Source organism: Scyliorhinus canicula, chromosome 2 (assembly GCF_902713615.1).
Source record: "Scyliorhinus canicula chromosome 2, sScyCan1.1, whole genome shotgun sequence".
Lineage (NCBI taxonomy): Eukaryota > Metazoa > Chordata > Chondrichthyes > Carcharhiniformes > Scyliorhinidae > Scyliorhinus > Scyliorhinus canicula.
The window spans coordinates 66,148,501-66,164,116 of NC_052147.1; the positions used below are offsets into that span (position 1 = coordinate 66,148,501).

The following is a 15,616-nucleotide window of genomic DNA, read 5'->3' on the forward strand; positions in this document are numbered from 1 at the left end:
GATGGGGGACGGGACTGATGGGGGACTGAGGGTGAATGGAGTGGGATGAAGGGGGGAACTGTGGGGGGGGGGGGCCTTGCCATTGATTTGGGGAGAGGGGTTTGCAACAGTATTCTGTGTTTGAAGCGTCTTTAAATGGGGTCGCAAACTCTAAGCTGCGGAACCTATCAATGAATTTAGGCCCCGCCCCTCTCAAGTCCAACACAAATCTCATTCCTGTAAAGAAATGTCTAAGTGCCATTGAATAGCACCTGACCAGCGCTTCTAGCATCAGCAGAAACCACTCTGGAGCACTTAATCTTCGAACAGCAGAATTGTGGCCAGTATTAGAAGAAATATTGAGGAAAATATGGAGTTTCTTATTGTTCCTTGATTCGATAAGAAAGTATCAAATCCGTTTTAATGATTTAATGCAACTTCACTGTTCCTGAGCTCCAAGTGCAACATAGGTAGCGCTACAAAACTGCATTGGAGGTTAATACCCTTCCCCTTCAACCTCATCTATTACTGGGTGTATGGATTAACGAATTTGTAATATATTATTTTCAGACGATAGATTAAGCCTATAGCCATATTAGAACATTCTTTTAAGGGAGTCCTATTCTCACCAAACTACTGACCACCCTGCCTCTCCTCCTAGGCCCTATATTAGCTGGTAGTGCGACCAGCCTCTCCCGACAGTTACAGTCCATCCCTCTTTTCAGTCTGCTATCATGCCCTCTCTTCTGAAAAAAACACAATCCCTGACCCTTTGCAAAATATCGTCCCATTTCTAACCTCTAACCTCCCTTTCTTCTCCAAAACCCTGCAACATTTTTGGCCCGGCTTGCTCAGTCGGTCGAGCATGGGACTCTTAATCCCAGGGTCGTGGGTTTGAGCTCCACGTTGGGCGAGCTAATTTAGGCAACACGGTAGCACAAGTGACTATCACTGTGGCTTCACAGCGCCAGGGTTACAGGTTCGATTCCCCGCTGGGTCACTATCTGTGTGGAGTCTGCGTGTTCTCCCCGTGTCTGCGTGGGTTTCCTCAGGGTGCTCCGGTTTCCTCCCACAATCCAAAGACGTACAGGTTAGGTGGATTGGCCATGCTAAATTGCCCTTAGTGACCAAAAAGGTTAGGAGGGGTTATTGGGGTACGGGGGTAGGCTGGAAGTGGGTCGGTGCAGACTTGATGGGCCAAATGGCCTCCTACTGCACTGTATGTTCTATGTATGTATGTAACATGTTGCGTGTCCAAAATCCAACCCTATCTTTCTTGGAACTCCATGGCTAAATCTGTCCAATCAAGTTTTTCTCTGACCACAATCTTGAAACACTTCTTATCGAAGTCACAAACGACAAAGGTGATGGGCGGAATGTTCCAAAATAGCACAGAGTGTTGGATCAGGTGAGAAAGGCCGTGTGGGACTTCTGGTATCACAGCTGCCTTTTCCAGGCAGATCAAATGGCACCCTGCACAGTTTCAAATTTTTGGCGAGGATCACGCAGACAGCTGCAGGGGACGTGGCCTAAACCCGCAGGAAAAGAGGGATTCAGAAAGGGCGCCCCGATCTCAAAGTAAAATTAAATGGCCCCCTCCCCATCACCGAAAAAAAAGGGACCACTCTCAACCCTCCAACACAGAGGGCTAACCTCCACACTCCCCCCAACCCCCCCCCCTCCTCCCCACCACTCAATGGTCAGGTCACACCCTGCACACCACACAGGCACCAGGGTGGCCCACTGCCCTCCCCACCATCTTTGCTGGCATTGGGACCGCACCCATCCCATTCTGTCCATCGTCGTCCCCCACTGCCAGGCAGACACAACAGCCCTCCACCATTAAAAGCAAATTACTGCGGAATCTGAAACCAAAGAGAAAATGCTGTAAAATCTCAGCAGGTCTGGCAGCATCTGTAGTGAGAGAAAAGAGCTAACGTTTCGAGTCGAGTCCTGGACTCGAAACGTTCGCTCTTTTCTCTCCTTACAGTTGCTGCCAGATCTGCTGAGATTTTCCAGCATTTTCTCTTTGGTTTCAGCCCTCCATTATTACTCACCCCCCTCCCCACAGAGTGGGAATCCCCCAATGGGGTTCCCTAGTGACCCTGCCCCACCCCTGGCAGATGGCAGTTCTAGGGACAGGGCCTGAAGATACGCCGTCAAGCTATTTAATTACATTTAAATGTATTCGAATTCATCGGGGAGGGCACATTGTCTTAAAACTGGAGCCAGACCTTTTAGGAGTGAAATTAGAAAACATCTCTATTCACAAAAGGGTGGAAGAAGCTACAAACTCTCTTCTGCAAATAGCAATTGATGCCAGCTCAATTATTACTTTTAAATCTGAAATTGATAGATTTTCCCATCACTGAGACCACCTAGTTCCACCTCTGTAACATTGTCCAACTGCCCTCCTGTCTCCTGCCCTCATGTATGACTTTGTTGCCTCTACACCTGACTATTCCAATGCAGTCCTGACCAGCTTCTCCCATTCTGTTTGGTTCTGTGCAAGGCCCTAAGGTTTGGAATTCCCTTTCCAAACCTGAATCTCTGCCCCTCTTTCCTCCTTTAAAGTGTTCCTAAAAATTTACTGAATTGATCAAGCTTTTGGCCATCTGCGCTAATATTTGCGTTATCTAGCTGGGTGTCAAGTTATGCTTCATAACATTCCTGTAAGATGGTTTATTATGTTAAAAATGCCATAAAAAAATAATTGTTATTGAAATCACCTTCCTAGACTCTTTAAAGCAGCAATAGTTGGATGGTACATCATATTATAATGCATGGTAACCTCCTGAGTTATACTGCCATGATCACATTGGTCACTTTGCAATGATGCAATATTGGAGATTGCAATTGTCCTAAACTCCTTGCTATGTAAGGATTGTAAATTTTTTTGAAATCCTCAAAAATCCTGGTTTGACTGAGATTGCCAATTTAGCAAAAAAGGAACTGCAAATGTTATGCTGCATGGACATTCTCATTCAACCCCCCCCCAAATAACACACAATAAGAAAATCAATTTGCCTGATCATAAACTCCACCCACCCCTATTTAATCTGCAGACAGAAAGTTCTACAAGATGTCTCCTGACTCCAAAGCTGGTTGGGTAAAAGTCAACAATGTCTACGCACATTTATACCTCCATCTTCAAATTTTTCAAAGATGAAGGCAGGATTCTCCGTTTCAGAGACTGAGGGCTGGACTCTCTAATTTTATGTGGCTAGTCTTATGATCAAAAAGTTGGCGCCACCCCTGCACTGATGCTCCGCCCAGTGGGGAGCTAGCAGCCATGCCATGTAAAGCCCCCGGCTTTCCCTGCAGATACGGATGCAGAATTGCCGGGTCTATGGCCGCACATGCGCTGGTGGCGACCTACAGCGGTCGCGCCGTACAACATGGTGTCAGCTGCGCGCGGACCTGGCCTGCCAGATGGTGGCCCCCTGTTAGCCCCTCACCACCCCTGGACCACCCCCCACCAGACCCACATGTCCCACGCCACCGGTAAGTCGGCCCATCGGACGTGGAGCATCGGGAGCGGGCTTCAGGTGACTTCCTGAAGCGTACTCAGCGATAATGCTATATTTGAGGGGGTGGAGCATCTGAGAAATGGCCCCGCCCCGATTTTGGCATAAAAATGGATTCTCCGGCCAATCGTCGAACGCGATTTCAGTGTCGGCAATCGGAGAAACTATCCCTAAGTGCTGTGACTGAATCATAGGTGTCCTACGGTCCCTATGGTGGCGCCGGTCTTGGACATGCTAATGTGCCAGCGCCCATGCCACGTGGAACTACTGCGATTCAAACGCACGGTGGCATGTGATTTGCCAGGGTCGGGATTGGCACTAGAGATCCTGCAGCGCATATAAGCACACCTCGCCCCCCACACTCTCATTCCAGCCATGAAGATGCCACTCTTAAGAGCAGAACCGAGGTTTGCTGATGCAGAGCTGGAGACATCACTGGATGCATGTAACAGAGGAGGGGCCACCCTGTTACCCAGAGTGGAAAGGAGACTGCCAACATTAACTGGGCCTGGTTGCAGGTGGCGGGGGTCGTGAGCCCCAAAGGCAGGCAGCAGTGCAGGAAGAAGCTACACAACCTCCTCAGAGGCCAGGGTGAGTCACCACCACCACCATGCTGCTGGCCCCACCACCATGCCACACTCCCCACACCCATTACACCCCCCCCCCCCCAGGTCAGCCATTGTTTAATCACCACCACAATGCCTCTGGCACCAATCCCTGCCCCACACATCTGTAGTACCCCCTCCCTCCTAGAGAGTGATCAACCCCACCCTCTGGCAGCCTCCTCGCAACCCACCCCGCACCACATGCCAACACACAAACCCCCTGCCATGGCTGGGTGCCTCGCACACACAGGCTACTGGCCGCGAACCCCCTGTGCTTCCCGCGTCTGAGTGTCTCACACTGTGAATTATCCAACCCCTAGGTAAAGGCGGCCCACAACCGTGGGGGATCCACCAGAAGGAGTGTTAGGCCACGTAAGGTTAGAAAGTTAGAAACCAGTTAAGTTGGCATGGGTGAAACACATAGGTTGGCGATAGGAGTTAGGGCACAATGCTTGTACATAACACAATAAACACCTGTTCACCAACGTTCCGAACTGCCTCCGTCCTCTGTCTGAAGGGTGTGAGGGATGGGCTTAGCTGGGTACAGAGGGTGTTCCAGGTGGGGGGAGGGTGGGGACGTGAAAGACCGGTGGTGTGGGGCACGGGATTTGGAGATGGCCACAGGCCAGGGCCCCCATGGCCATCAGAGGCCACTCCGAGGATCGCCATCAGAGGCGGTTGGGGACATGGCCAAATATATAGGGGTGTCATGTGGTAAGGCATACCCAGTGAGTAACCCATCATCGCACACCACCCTGATACCCAACCCCGCACCCACCATCCTCCCCCGGACCATGTCCCCACATCCACTACCCCAGCGGTTTGATGGGATCATAAGCTGGAATGGCCAGTACGCATGCAGGCATCACCCAGGCGGGCGGTGGAAAGTGCTACAAAGGACAGGAGTCAAACCTTGGCAAACGTTCCAGAGCACCAGAGCTAATAGCAGAATGGAGTGTCATCATCCTCCATCCCATGGACCAGACTTACTGACACTGCCAAACCAGGGCCAGCGCCCTGTAGTGAAGCAGGTAGGAAGCATGGAGTGGGATGCAGGTGCGGTGCGGGAAGGTATCATGGAGTTCAGGGAGGGGGGAAAAGGGAGGGGCTGGTTGCCTGGATGGGGAGGCGTGTGTTCTGGTGGGACGGGCGTTTGAGATACCGGTGAGCAGATGGGCTCGGTCCACGCTCAGGTGGATATATTGTGCCACCAGGGCATGCAGGGCCTCCATGATGGTACGGAGTACCTGTGCATGGAGGTCTAGTGGTGCTTGGAGAAAAAGTTCACCTTGATGGCTACCAGGAACAGATGTCCTCCCCCATATCTCTGCAATCCCAGATGTGCCATAATGCGGCAGATATACGGCACGGTTTTCCTAGCCAGCCGGAGTCTTTAGCAGCATGCTTGGTCCAGTTGGCCCTCTTAAAGACGCTGGGGGCATACATGAGGCCTGATGCGATGGCTCCTTCCTACCGCCTCCTCGGCCTGTTGAGCGGCTGGCTCTTCATTGTCTCTAGCTGGCCCTTGATCCTTTGGGGCAGGCTCCGTTTCTGCAGGGTCCTCCTTGAGCAGCTCATGCTCGTGCAGCTTCATTGCATCCTCTAGTGCTGCAATGGCTCGGCAGTTGCCAACTACTCATGGTTTGATACCGAAATCCATTTCCTGCAGGGGATAAAGAGCAGATAGCTTAGCATGTTGCCTACTCCCGTGCCCAACCAGGTCCAATGGACTGCACAGTGGCCCAGGCCTGCACTGCAGCCTCTGGCACCGCATGTGCCCCCATCTCCATTCCTATCCCCACCCAAGGCTGTCCCCCCTGTCCCATTGTCCTTTTCACTGCACCTCTGGCCCTGTCGGTGCCTGGTACCTCAAGCATCTAACCACGCCATCCATCCCTGGCGGCAGGGATACTGATGGGTGGCGCTATCCATGCCAGCGGTACGTTCTGCGGCCCCTGACCTGTGAACTCATGTGAGGTCTACTGTGGGGGTCCTCCTTGGGTGGGTTGTGTGTTATCCCGCCAGCAAGGTGGCGCCATGGTGTGCAGGGGTGGGCGCAATGTTCCACCGACCGGCGCCATGCTTGGTGGCATGCGTGTGGGGAGGGCCCATAGTTGGTGCGAGGCCAGTGGGTTAGGAACCTCTTGGGACTGCAGCTGTGGTGTGCTGTGGGTCCTTTGTGCGGTGCACCGGTTGGGCCTACTTGTCTGGGGGCAGGATGGATGGGTGCATAGCTGGCAGGCAGGGCTTGGTGACAGTCGGTGGTCCTGCAGGGTGGGATAGTTGCTGTTGTCATTGGGGGAACATTTGCCTGAGAGGGGAGGGTGCCAATGGCCACAGTGCATGCATCCACTGGTCGAATCATGCTCTGCGGCCCCCCCTGCTGCCCCTGCAGTGGGGCAATGCCTCGGATGGGTTAACTTGGGTGTACCAAAACTTGGTGGGCCGCGGTCTGTACTGGACTGGGGTCTGTGGGCTCCTCTGGGTGGCCTAGTGGTGGTGGGGGACACCAATGTGGCCAGTGAGGCTCTTCGCATCTATGGGGCACAGTGGGCAGTCAGTGGAGTACACAGGCGGATTGCTACCGTGCAGGCCTCAGTAATGGTGGTCTTTGCCTGGTCACCCCAGTCTCGGGGGGACATTCCAGCCCCATGGCCTGTCTTCTGGTCAGCCCCCCACTGGAATAACTGGCAGCACGGTAGCATGGTGGTTAGCATAAATGCTTCACAGCTCCAGGGTCCCAGGTTCGATTCCCGGCTGGGTCACTGTCTGTGCGGAGTCTGCACGTCCTCCCCGTGTGTGCGTGGGTTTCCTCCGGGTGCTCCGGTTTCCTCCCACAGTCCAAAGATGTGCGGGTTAGGTGGATTGGCCATGCTAAATTGCCCGTAGTGTCCTAAAAAGTAAGGTGAAGGGGGGGTTGTTGGGTTACGGGTATAGGGTGGATACGTGGGTTTGAGTAGGGTGATCATTGCTCGGCACAACATCGAGGGCCGAAGGGCCTGTTCTGTGCTGTACTGTTCTATGTTCTATGTTCTCCACCACCCCCCCTCTCCCCCCCCCCCCCCCTCCCCCCCACTTCTCCCCCCCCCCCCTCCCCCCCACTTCTCCCCCCCCCGGCCCTGGCAGACAGTCCCCAGCTAGTGGCACCAGCTGTCAGCTCATGGTCTTGCCTTTGGAAACTTGGTTTATCTCCTCTCTTGCCCTCATCAGCCAGGCTGCCTGTTTCATGATTTTAAATACCACAAGTGAACCCCCCATGTCACTTCTGCTTGGTGGAGGCGGAACATCAAGGTAGGCTGGAGACTACCGGGTGGGGCCTATTAATGATATGCTACCGGCAGAAACAATTAAATGACTTACACCTAGCAGAGAAGAGACCTTCATTCCATCAGCCTTGACTGGATTCAAATGTAAGTTGTAGATGTGAAACGATAATCTTCTTACCCAGTAAACCACGTAATCGTTCAGAATTCCATTTTTCAATCAGGCATTATAAGAGCGAAGTGTATGAACACTTTGTTTCATGCAGCTTCTTCTGTGATAGTAAGGACAATATCCAAAAATTTGATTGCATAGTGCTCTCTTCTTGTGGAATAACTGGTCGCTGAAGGGTCAAGCATGGAACGTGGGAAAGACACCTTCATTTTGTGCTGGTGGGTGAGCTGCGTGCCATATTGGTTAATACAGCCTGTAACTATCTATGGTGCTCACCTGAAATAGATGTTCAGGCCATGATGCAAATCCAAGGTCTAGTTCCTATATTGGACCACTTTGCCAAAATGGATCAAAACAGATTTCAGCACATGCCATGCAAGCTAGGGTTAGTTTTTTTTTAAATGTGAAGCAGCTAAATCAGTGATCCACAGAGCTGCCATCAAAACAGTACAAATCTTTACCTGAACGTGAGGTTCCTCTTGAAACTGACCTCCCCTCACCACCCCACAACCTATCCCCGTGCCCCCTTCCCCGCAGCCCATGTCGCTTCCACTCCTGCTCCGTTATGTGGGCTTGGATTTTTGCAATGATGGAGCGCCTTTCCGCCGTTGGAAGTGGCTGAAATTCGAAGGTCCCGCACAGGATCACAGCGCCTAACATTTTCACGGGTTGGGGGTGGGGGTATAGGCCCAGTCAGGAGGCTGGATTCTCTGATTTTATGACTAAGTGCCAATGCCAGCGTGAGGCCAGTGCCATTTTACGACCGAAAAAAGGGTGCCAAAAGCTGCATCGATCTTCCGTTTGGTGGGGGTTAGCAAGCACGCAGTGTAAAGCCCCCGGCTTTACCTGCCGATGTGGTCAGAGAATTGCCGGGACCCGGCCTGCCAAAATCTACCCCCTGTGTTGTTCCTCATGTCTTAATAAAGCTCGTAGTCTCAAAGGTGGAGAAGATGCTTTATTGTAAATTTGTTCTCTCTTACGGCTACCTCAAATGCTGCCTGCTTGTGTGTCTGTGTCCTGCTACGAGTTCTGCCTTCCGTGAAGTGTGTCATCACTTCCTGTCCCTGTGTATATATAGCTCTCCCATGCTCCCTCTAGCACTTGCTCAGTTGTATTGCATCTACTCAGATCTACGATCACCACACCCCCCTTTGACCAGGCTCCCGGACCATCCCCCACCAGTGCCCCCAGCCCCCACCAATGCCCTCGCCCCCCTGCCCGCGCGACGGCTCTCACCCGACTGTGGCAGCGCTGGACTCAAGGCTCAGTCAGAAAATAAATAGGTAAAGTGTTCCACACCGTTGGAAATTCGGCCCATCGGGGGGCAGAGCATCGGGGGAGGGCCTCAGGTGACACACAGGATATGCCGTTTTTGAGGGGATGGAGCATCACAAAAACGGCACCGACCCCCTTTTTGGCACAAACGGGGATTCTCCGACCGATCGCCGAACGCGATTTTGCCGTCGGAGACCGAAGAATCTCGCCCAGTTTTCACGTACACACACTTCACAGAGGCAGCTGACCATGTAAATCAGGCACTGTCTTAAGTCACAGAACACAGAACACAGAACAGTACAGCACAGAACAGGCCCTTCGGCCCTCGATGTTGTGCCGAGCAATGATCACCCTACTCAAACCCACGTATCCACCCCATACCCGTAACCCAACAACCCCCCCTTAACCTTACATTTTAGGACACTACGGGCAATTTAGCATGGCCAATCCACCTAACCCGCACATCTTTGGACTGTGGGAGGAAACCGGAGCACCCGGAGGAAACCCACGCACACACGGAGAGGACGTGCAGACTCCGCACAGACAGTGACCCAGCCGGGAATCGAACCTGGGACCCTGGAGCTGTGAAGCATTTATGCTAACCACCATGCCACCGTACTGCCCTGATTTCCAATTTTAGTGACTCGTGTGTGAAACATGATGGGCTGGGTTCTCCATTTCAGTGGCTAAGTGCAGGCTCAAAGGGAGAATTTCTGGGTGTTTTACGACATGAAAATCAGCACAGAACCCTCACTGATTCCGGGATCGATGAGGGGCGAGCAGTGGCACCAGGTAAAACTCCTGGCTTTCGTGCCGAAACTGGCCAGAGAATAGCCGGGTGTCTGGCCGCGCATGAGCACGACGACGACTTGTAGCGGTTGTGTTGTACAACATGACGCCGGTTGTGCACAGACCCGACCTGCCAACCACGACCCTACAGGCCACTCCCTGGCCCCCCCTCCACTCCCCTCAGCCCTCGCGGAAGCCCCCCTGGCCAGAGGCATGGATTACGGTCAAGTGTGGCGTCGCTGGACACAGTCCAGGGCAATTTAGCATGGCCAATCCACCTAACCTGTGTTAAATAAAATCATGCTGCATCTCATCAAGTGTTGGAAGTCTGTCTCTCGCCACACTGCATCAAACGGAGTCCACATAGACCCAGCCTACCCAACACATCATGGTACCAGGTTTGGATGCTGGGAATTGACGGACCTACCTTGAGTTAATCAGTGTTGACCAGCAATCAGCCATCCGGTGACATGGACAATGTCCGCCCTCCTCCACAGTTCCGCATCGCCGGCAACCTCGGTGCAAATTGGAAGATCTTCAAACAGAAGTTCCAACTCTATCTCGAAGCCACCGACCTCGAGGCCGCATCGGACGCCAGGAAGATCACACTATTCCTCTCCACAGCCGGGGACCACGCCATCCACATCTACAACTCCCTTACATTCGCTGAAGGCGAAGACAAGACGAAATTTAAAACAGTCCTGCTGAAGTTCAACAGCCACTGCGACATTGAGGTCAATGAGAGCTTTGAACGGTACGTTTTCCAGCAGAGGCTTCAGGGTAAGGATGAACCTTTTCAGTCCTTTTTGACCCATCTCCGCATCCTCGCGCAGTCATGTAACTATGACTCGACAACTGATTCCATGATCCGGCATCAGATCGTTTTCGGGGTCCACTCCGGTTCCCTTCGCCAGAAGCTCCTGAAAGTCAAGCAGCTCACCCTCACCATCGCCATCGAAACGTGCGTTGTCCACGAGCATGCTAACAACCGGTACTCCCACATCAGGGCAGCAGAAACGGCAAAGCTAACCCCCCACGTGGGGGAACGGTTGCAGGCCATCACACAAATGCAGGGCCTGAGACTTGATGAGAGTGGCCATTTTGTGCGCTTTTCCCGGGCTCCAGCGCATGCGCGCCACGACCAAGGGGACGGCGAGACCGACGACCAGCCTGCGCAGGTGCGTATGTCATTCGGCTGCACTGCGCATGCGCGTTGGCGCACGGAATGTGCTGATGTTGGCGATTTGCCCGATTTGTGCCCGAATTGTGGCTCCACCCATTTAAAGCGGCAATGTCTGGCAAAATCATGACGCTGTCTACAGTGTGACAAGCTTGGCCACTACGCAGCCCTCTGCAGATCTCCTCCATTGCCCAGCATCCAGCGATCCCAGCCATGGCGCAGAAGTATCCGTTCGGTACAGCAGGCCATGCTAGACTCCGACCCCAACAGCCCAACAGTTCCTGAGGCTGAGTGCCTCAAATCCCATACCGAGTGGGCATCATTACCAAGCATGCGCTGCCTTTCTCAAAAATGGTGAAACACCTCCCAATCCTCAGCGTGGATCCTGACGATGAGTGGTGTGCTGTCCTCACAGTCAACAAGGCCTGCATCCGTTTCAAGCTGGACACCGGTGCATCAGCGAACCTCATTTCGAAATCCGATCTTGACACCATCCGTGTCAGTCCAAGCATTCTTCCACCGGCCTGCCAGCTCCTTGACTACAACGGCAATGCCATTGCTGCCAGTGGCACATGCCAACTCGGAGTTTCCAATAGGTCACTTAAAGCGACGCTGCAATTTGAGATCGTAGGACCGGACAGAGCATCCCTGCTCGGTGCTCGGGCCTGCAAACTCCTGAACCTGGTTCAGCGAGTCCACACCTTGTCATCCTCACAGGCGACGGCCTCACCTAATGAAAACTTCCAGGCTCAAATTGATGACATCATAGCGCAGTACCATAGCGTGTTCGAAGGTATGGGCACACTCCCATACCAATACAAAATCCTGCTGAAACCAAACGCCACCCCTGTGGTTCACGCACCACGTCGGGTGCCGGCACCCCTCAAGGACCGCCTCAAGCAGCAGTTGCAAGACCTCCAGGACCAGGGCGTCATATCAAAGGTCACAGAACCCATGGACTGGGTTAGCTCCATGGTCTGTGTCAAGAAGCCGTCAGGGGAGCTTCGAATCTGTATCGTCCCCAAAGAATTGTGATACCACAGAGCATGCGAGCTACGTGCTCGGCCAAATCCACGAGGGTCACCTGGGGGTCGAGAAATGTCGACTTCGAGCTCGAGATGCAGTCTACTGGCCGGGCATCAGCCAGGACGTTGCCAAGACGGTCCTCAATTGCTCCATGTGTCAAAAAATTTCAGCCGGCTCAGCCTAAAGAAACTCTACAGCAACATGAGATGGTGACCTCCCCATGGTCCAAAGTCAGTGTTGACCTGTTCCATGCCAAGGGGCGTGACTCTGCCCTCCTGGTCGACTACTTCTCCAATTACCCCGAAGTGGTCAGACAGTCTGACCTCACGTTGGCGGCGATGATCAAGGCATGCAAGGAAACTTTAGCCAGACATGGAATACCACTCACGGTGATGTTTTTTCAGCCAGGACTGGTCAGATTTTGCCTGGCTATACAACTTTTGGCACGTCAAATCCAGCCCCCACTACCCGCAGTCAAATGGGAAGGCCGAAAAAGGGGTCCACATCGTCAAAAGACTACTATGTAAGGCTGCAGACTCAGGCTCTGACTTCAACCTGGCGCTGTTGGCAGACAGAGCGACCCCGCTGTCCACTGGATTGTCTCCAGCGCTGCTGTTCATGCGGGTTCATGCTGGTTCGCTCTGCGGGTTCGCTCTGCGAACAACAGTTCCAGTCATCCACATTCCAGACCTTGACAACTTCCCGGTCATACAGCAGATGCAGCAGTCTCGGGCCCAACGACGCTCACGCCATGGATCTCCCCGAGCTGGTCCCAACTGATCGAGTTTGTGTACAGCTGCCTGATGGCGGCTGGTCAGCCACAACTGTGGTGGTCAAGCAAGTGGCCCCGAGATCGTTTCTTGTTCGCATGGCTGATGGCTCTTTCCTACGACGCAATAGGCAGGCACTGCGCAGACTTCCACGCCCGCCACCTGACCGTGATGTCCCACCTCACACTCTGCTTCCTCCGGACGCGCCCTGCCACAAGACCACCGATCTACCAGCAATCCTGCCGACCTCTGCGACCACCGCATTGGCGGCAGTCCCGCCCATTCAAGTACAGGCGGCTCCTGCTCCACCCTTGAGGCGGTCAACCAGAATTCGTCACCCGCCACAGAGACTAAACTTATAGACTGAATGTTTAAACAACTTTGTTACCTCATCGTTTTGACATCTGTAAATATCGTTTTTTACTGTTTCATCTGCCCTATATCTGCACTAGCGACACCTTCCTATGTATACTAGTCCATTTTAGCATATTCTGTATATAGTCATGTACATATACACATCTTCATGCACATGCACCTTAATATTTATTATCTGAACACAAACTTCAAAAAAAAGGGGGGAGATGGATAACACAATCACTTCACAGCTCCAGGGTCCCAGGTTCGATTCCGGCTTGGGTCACTGTCTGTGCGGAGTCTGCACATCCTCCCCGTGTGTGCGTGGGTTTCCTCCGGGTGCTCCGGTTTCCTCCCACAGTCCAAAGATGTGCAGGTTAGGTGGATTGGCCATGCTAAATTGCCCTTAGTGTCCAAAATTGCCCTTAGTGTTGGGTGGGATACTGGGTTATGGGGTAGGGTGGAGGTGTTGACCTTGGGTAGGATGCTCTTTCCAAGAGCCGGTGCAGACTCGATGGGCCGAATGGCCTCCTTCTGCACTGTAAATTCTATGTAAATGTCATACTATACATCCAAGTATATAATGGAGTGCAGACAGGCAGTGATTTACACACAGGATGACCAGTAAGCAAACAGAACACAGCAGCCAATCACCAGACAGGACACGACCACTATAAAGCCAGAGGATTCCTGTGAGAAACAATGGTCAACAAGCTCCAATATGTTCCTCATGCTCTGTGGTGACCTAATCAGCAGTCCTTAAAGGGATTGCTTTTCATGTACTGTTTTCTTTATTTGAATAGGGTCCCTTTAGCTCAATTGGTTGGACAGATGGTTTTACCGCTCTCTCGGGATCCAGCCTCTGAGACAGTCAGAGCTCGTGAGCATAGCCAGTGCAAACACCATGAGGTAGTTAGTAAGTCTGGTCAGGCTCGCCTCAGGTCTCCAGTCAAGTCAGCATAGTGTCAACCCACAGTTGAACATGTAAATTAGTTAGATGTTAAATAAAATCGTATTGCATCTCATCAAGTGTTGGACGTCTGTCTCTCGCTACACTGCATCAAACGCAGTCCACATAGACCCAGCCTGCCCAACACATCAACCTGCACACATTTGGACTGTGGGAGGAAACCCATGGAGACAAGGGGAGAATGTGCAAACTCCACGCAGTCACCCAAAGCTGGAATTGGACTCTGGTCCCCTGGCGCTGTACGTGGTTCACCAGCTTGATTCTGGGGATGAAAGGGTTGACATATGAGAATAGATTAAACAGTTTGGGCTTATACTCGCTGGACTTTAGAAGGATGAGAGGGGATGTGATCAAGATATATAAAATACTAAAAGGGATTGATAAAGTAAATGTAAACCAAATGTTTCCTCATATGGGGCAATCTAGAAGAAGCGGTCACAGATGTAGGCTGAGAGACAGTAGATTTCAAACTGAGATGATGAGGCACTACTTCTCGCAGAGGGTCGTGAAATTGTGGAACTCCCTGCCCCATGGTGCTGTGGAGTCCGAATCTTTAAACGGCTTCAGGAGGGAGCCGTTTTCTGATTGAAAAAAAGTTTAAAGGGATATGGAGAACAGTTAGGGAGGTGGATTTGAGACCAGGAAGAGATCAGCCATGATCTCATTGAATGGCGGAGCATGCTCAAAGGACTGAATTGCCTACTTCTGCTCCTAATTCCTAACCACTCTGCCACTGTGCCTTCATGATGTCTAAAGTAAAAATCCCCATTGGCCCAGATGGCCTTAGGCTGCTTTCCCCATTGAGGGGGAGAGCTGACTGGTGATGATTTAACCTAAGGATCATCACGCTTGTTGATCATTGTTTCTCACAGGAATCCTTAAGCTGGCCAATTTCAAGGAATATGAAAGTCATGTGTTTTCTATCATGGGTCACTGATCCACAAAACCAATTTTATGCTCAGCAGGCATGTCTTTGGTTTTATATTGAAAATACTGCTTCATGTGTTGAAGAAATCAATATTCCTTTGTTGATGGATGCATATTTTATATGGTTCTTTCTCCTAAACAATCAATATCTTAGAAAATGTCTGGCCCAACAAGAGAGGTATTGAGATTTTTTGAATTATTTTTAAACATACAAAATGGCCATACCTGTAGGTGATTAGCAGGACATCTGTCCCATAATCAGGGAGAATATTGGTGACAATTGGTACATATGGGGCTGCACTTTACATGGTTTAATAAATATTTTGAGTCAGTCTTCACAGTCGAAAAAAATAACATTCAAAAAAAGACTAAATATTCAAGGGGAAAAGTGGAGAGGAAATAAATACAAATAATTATCACTGGAGACAAAGTACTGAGGAAACTAATGGGGCTAAAGGCCACCAACACCCCTGGATCTTATCGGTTGCATCCCAGAATACAAGGAGTCCATACAGAGATAATGGATGCACTGGTCATAATCTTCCAATAATCCTTAAATTCTTGAAAAGTCCCAGAGGATGGAAAACTGTCAATGTAACACCCTTATTCAAAAAGGGAGGGAAATAAGAAAAATGTTAGCTTAACATCTTTCATTGGGAAAATGTTAGAGTCCGTTATACAAGATGTAATTGCAGATCATTTATAAATATAGGGTGAGATTCACAGGGCCTGGTTGCCGCTAGCACAAATCCCATTATGGCCACAAACTTTCGTGCGAG

General features: G+C 51.6%; 1 non-coding gene across 1 annotated transcript; it reads left to right on the forward strand.

Moving 5' to 3' along the window:
• Nucleotides 1–819: 819 nt before the first annotated feature.
• Nucleotides 820–892, forward strand: trnak-cuu. Its single transcript has one exon. It is a non-coding gene; the product is annotated as a tRNA-Lys (tRNA).
• Nucleotides 893–15,616: the final 14,724 nt, after the last annotated feature.